Genomic DNA, 5,683 nt, shown 5'->3' with positions numbered 1-5,683 from the left:
CACACACACACACACACACACACACACACACACACACACACACACACACAGTGAGCAGATGAAACCTTTTGAAATCTGAACAACTGAACAAGAGCTCTGCAAGTAAATTAAATATAAACTCGTCCCCTTATACAGTTTGGAGTACCGGAAGCACAAGATACCCTAAAATTCAGACAGAAGCAGCTCAAGTTGTGAACAAGAGCCGGTTTAGAGCTGCAGCTCATCAGCATAATGCTGAAGTTTTGTCACATTCTGGTAGAATTAGAAATTATYCTCCGTTCCAGTTGACAGTGCTGGTAAACAGATGTTGAACTGACGGTAGATTTCCTCCGAGGAGTGAATCCAGGAATACTAAGTGGATTTACAAACCGTTAAGATGGACACATGACATTCAGAGTGTCTGTGTGTGTGTGTGTGTGTGTGCGTGTGTGTGTGACAAAGAGGGAAAACACAAAGTGCATGTTTTACATATGAACAAAGCGCCTCGACAACAAGCTCTGTGAATGCAGCGGGCTCGTTTCGCAGTCCGGCTGAGGAGTAATGACAGCGTATTGGCAGCTCCACAGAGAATTAGTTTCCTGGGTGATTTTGGTATTTGTGCTGGGCTGTGTGTGTCAGTCACATTAGCAATGCTCTTTTTTTTTTTTATAAAAGCTCAGAAGAAGCCCAGTTCAATGGGTCCATAGTCTGGGGACTGCTTTGTACTGAGCCAAAGGTCAGGGTTTTTCCTACGCCCCCCTTCACTCGGACTGTGTGGGTTTTGGTTGCTTGGGCCGCATGGTTTACTTGCTCTACCCAAATCTCCTTTTTCATTGGTTTGAAGTGTTATAGCAACACACATTTACAAGTTTATTAATGATACGATGTATAAATCTACATATATTTATAACGAATCTGTATTATTTTCAAAACAAACAAAAAGAAAATCAGATATATCAGTATTTTCTATATCAGCATGAGCTCTGTTTACTTGGATGACAAACCTTGTTGTTGGTTCACGCCTCGTGTAATTCCTGTTAAAGGTGCAAAAGTTCCTACTAAAATCTGCAAAAGGATTATGTTGTGCTCAACAACGAGGTCCAAACTGCCAGGGGGACAAACCAAAGCTGCCTTTCCATCGTTTACTGAAGAACGACCCAAAACAGAGGGAACATTACAAGTTGGGTCCATTTCGGATTTGCGACAAACGTTTTGCCCATCTCTTAAAATGTTTGAAATCTATAACTGTATAATTAATAGCAGCAAACCTGCCTTAAATTTTAGCTCAAGTGACGGAAATCCTCTCTAAATACGTCTAAATCTGCACTGGAGCCAGTTTTTTTATCCTTAGACCTGCTTGCAGAATCTTGGTTTAGATTTAGGATGAACAGACACAAACTTTACATTGCTCATGAAAAGGAAAAATCATGTTTGGCATGTAGGATAAACATCCATACATCAGCTGGTTTTATGCCTTAAAGGAGACATATCATACATTTAAACCATTCAATCAGGGTCTACATAAAATTAACAGTTTGACTTTATTTCAAAAATATTGTATGACTCAAACAGAACATAAAGATAACYTTGCAGCACCTGGAGAGACTAAATTCAACTTTTCTKCACTCCRRGAGACKCCAAGTAAACAACAAAATRCATTTAATTGCTAAAAGGGTAGATTTTTCATGATAGGAAGCGCTTGCAACCTTTTTGTTCCTTCTCTTTATAAAACAAAAGGTTATAAATTTCAAACTTGTAGAGATCTGAATAGGCAAAGTTGGGCAAATCTGTGTATATTGACGGAAATATTTCATAATAACTTCGTACGAATCTTTTCTGCTGAATGAATGTGTGTTTTGGACGTTTTTGGGTCAAGAAAAGAAGTGTCTGATCTGTCTTAGAAGACATCCCAGATGAGGTCTACAGGCTGGCAGTTATTCAGAAACAAATCCTAACTGTTAACTAAATCACTGCAAWAATTAATGTTAAAATTTTCATGTACATTACACTGAGTGACCACATTGTGCTATGGGGTGGGCAGTCCTGGTCCTTGAGGGCCACTTTCCTAACAGAGAAACAAGTAAAACGTGCAGGACCGTGATCCTTGTGGACCAGGATCGCCCACCTCTGCACTGACCTGTTGCTGTTGAACGACAGTAAAACCAAACATGCAAGAATACAAATAATATAAACTATTTGAAGCTAATAGATCATGGTTTGTCTTGACTTTGGGTGGGGGTATTTCTAAACAGCATCTCCRACATCTGTGAGGTGATGACAGTCTTGTAAGTCAGATGGAAAAGTCTGAAAAAGAAAAGTCGAGCAGGATTTCACCGCTCAGACGTGAGCGAACTAGTTTTCACACGAGTGTGTTTACCTTGTAGACAGCTAGGTGTCACAAGTCTTTTATCAAGTCAGCATGTGGTTTTACTGCGTTTGTTGTTTCTGAGAAACACAAAAAGTGCAGAAAGAAGTTTAGAAAAGCAGCACCAGGTTGAAGAGAAAGGGAGCTAGACGTATTTTTTTCACATTTACTGTTTTTTGAGGGAAAAAGTAGAAGCTGGGAAACGTTTTGAGCAAGTTCAGCACTAGTTAAACTTTAACGACACAAGGAGCTGGTCCCTTTTTCCTCTGGTCAAATGGTAAACTCCATTGGTTGCCAGTCCGTCACACACATTCACACACACTTAGGCCCATGTCAGAATGAACTGCATGGTGCAGGGTTGCAGAAAGAGGGTTCTGGGTTCAAATCAGGGGTCTTTTTTTTTCTTTCTGTGTGGTTTTTCCATGTCCTCTGTGTGCAGGTGAAGGTTTCCGGAGTCCTAATAACACACACAAGAATTAATGACTAGTAAAGTTCTTTAAATCACCTTTTAGTCTTTGATATACATGAATAATAAAGTAAATATAATATAAACTAGCTAAATAAGTCGCTGTTTTTTTAAATTTGCCTGTGTTGGCATCTCCATACGTGACTATAGGGATCTACAGAACAAACCCGAGAACAGCAGCAAATTAAGAACCCTTGTTCCAACTTTTAACAACTTACCTCAACCAGGAGACATCGTRGTGATTAATTATTTTTACATCACTACTGTTGACAGAGAAGAAGAAAAAAAAACAGTTTCAACTACGAGCCGACATGGTTCAACAGCATCACACTGATGGAAGTAATTGGAGCGAAGACAGGAAACAAAAGCTGATCATCTCGCGCCGATGAAGCTTTTTTTGTTGTTGCAGTTTTTACTTTTAGTCGATACTTTCTTTGCAGTGTTTGTATTTTATAGCAGAAGTGCGGAAGAACAACAGATGGTTTGAAAGGAGACCTGTCAGCAGGCATGAGGGAGAGCTGTGGTGCTGACGATGATGATGGGGGTCAAGTCATTAGCAGAGAATGCTGGTGAAGTGACTCATGTGACACCARCAGGTGGTCAGAAGGACTTCTAGTTACCCATCCATCTATTTAGCTTAATAATTTAATGATTTCTGTTGTGAAACCACCTTTAGCTGAGGTTTTGTTGAGGCAGTCATCTAAATTTGTGACATTTACCAAACTTTTCATTGAGTTTGCCATGAAAAATTGTAATATAGCTGCAATCTGGTCATTTATTCTTTATGGTTTCACTTCGAACTTACATATGTCCCATGTTTGTCCAGAAAAATAAATATACTTAACATGAAATGTAAGAAMATTTGYGTTTTGTAGATTATTTCTTTGTTGTAGCACATGGAGGAAGCTCAAAGCAAGTGTCAATTTGATATTTCTGTAAACTTTTCTGAAGAATTTATTTTTAGCAGCAAATACGTGCAGATCAGTAATTCYATCAATTTTATGTTGCTCTAATCTTTATAGTTTTAAACATAAATAGTCACTCTTTGTAATTATGAGCTGCAGTTGAGGACAGAAAACTGAGCCTAAAATTCATCACCATGTGTTCAATACTGGTTTAATTTTATGAGTGAAAGTGTTATGTACAACAAGGAAACTCAAACGTTTTGGGTCTGGGGACCCCTTACAAGGGCAAAAAATAAAATAAAATAAAATAAAATAAAAAAAATCCAGGAAACCCCTCATAAACCCAGCCAGACTGCAATTATCAATCATTAGGAGGATAAGTAGGACAATTTTCTCCATCTTTTTTTTTATTTGTTGCTTCTTCTCTATGATGAGATCGGCTGTGGTCAATTAAACATGCAGCTAAATAAGTCTGATGATGAAGGTCATGGAGGAAGAGGAGGAGGAGGCGGAGTCACAGGCCGCCAGCTGAAGGCTGTTCATTCCTCAGATGATGATGTGTCGACGCCAACATGGCCGCCGCCGCCGCTGGGAAATGATTCAGACTTGGCAGCTAAGCTAACAGTAGCTAACAAACATGATAAGACTTCTTAGTTTCACGGCCTGATCGCTGAGCAGAACCAGAACCAGAACTGCAGACGGGCCTTCAGGTCTGGTTCTGACAGTAGGCTCACTAACCAGAACCAGAACCGCAGACGGGACTTCAAATTCGGGTCTGACAGCGGGCTTGAAGCCCGATCTAAGCATCTGGTTCAGTTTAGCGTTAGCATTCTTCATTGAAACCAATGGCTCCTTTAGCCATAGAGCTAATACCCTGCTCACTAACCAGAACCAGAACATTTGACGGGCCGTCAGGTCCGGTTCTGACAGTGGGCTCAGAGCCTGAACATGTCTGGTTCAGTTTAGCGTTAGCATTCTTCATTGAAACCAATGGCTCTGTTAGCCACAGAGCTAACAGGCTGATTGTGAAAGGGTTAAAGTTCAAACTGATGGAAGCTGCCAACTTTAAATAACAACAACTGATCCCGGATCAGCGCTAAGACCCAGCTCTGTGTGAGGTAACAGGAAGTGAGACAGGAAGTGAGGCGGGAGCAGGAAGCTGATGATAAAAAAAGAGTGCGTCTTTGTTGGATGTTGTATTTTTTGGAGCTCTGTCTCTGGGTCAAAGGTGAGGCTGGGGGGTGGGGGGGTCAGCGTGCTGTGTGTCCCAGGTATCAGCTGCTGTCAGGTGACGGCTCCCTCTCTCGATGCATGGCGGCGGCGGTGGGGGCGCTCTGATGTTTCATGCTGTCCATGTACTCCTGCTGGGAGACGGCGAGCACCGACGCCAGGATCTCATCGTCCTCCCAGTCCGTCAGACCTGAGACACAGACACACAGCAGGTGTTCACATCAACGCTTTGATCCTGCTGCACCTCCGCTCCCACAGCATGACGCTGCCGCCGCCGTGCTTCACTGTGGAGACGTGCTGTCAGCTGCCTGTGGGCGGGGCCACAACTCAAACCTTAACTGCTCACCATGAAACAGAAAAGTGTTGTAACTCATAAAACATCTGATCTCCTCTTAAACACGTCCAGCTTTGGCCCCGCCCACTGAGAACAGGAAGTGACGTCATGTTGTTTTCTGACCTGATTCCAGCTCAAACTGTGTCAGAGGACAGATAACAGGGTGTCGGCCATTTTTAATGAAAACCCCCAACCTGACCTCTGAACACAGATKCAGGAGGCGGGGCTTCAGCTGCCACAAACACAAACAGGAAGTAGCAAAACAGGAAGTAGATCAAACTGAAAACAAAGATGAGCCACAAGAGGATGAAGAACGAGCTGACGTTGAGTTTAACTCATAACCAAACTTATTTATCTGTAACACACACACACACACACACACACACACACACACACACACACAC

General features: G+C 41.9%; 1 pseudogene; it reads right to left on the bottom strand.

The window, feature by feature from the left end:
- Positions 1 to 4,182: 4,182 nt before the first annotated feature.
- LOC106514269 (OTU domain-containing protein 5-A pseudogene) lies at positions 4,183 to 5,135 on the bottom strand (annotated as a pseudogene).
- Between the last annotated feature and the right edge of the window lie 548 nt (positions 5,136 to 5,683).

This window comes from Austrofundulus limnaeus, unplaced genomic scaffold (assembly GCF_001266775.1).
Source record: "Austrofundulus limnaeus strain Quisiro unplaced genomic scaffold, Austrofundulus_limnaeus-1.0 Scaffold19, whole genome shotgun sequence".
In the NCBI taxonomy this organism is placed as follows: Eukaryota; Metazoa; Chordata; class Actinopteri; order Cyprinodontiformes; family Rivulidae; genus Austrofundulus; species Austrofundulus limnaeus.
Note: the sequence above shows the minus strand (reverse complement) of the source record. Positions and strands in the feature narration are given on the sequence as shown.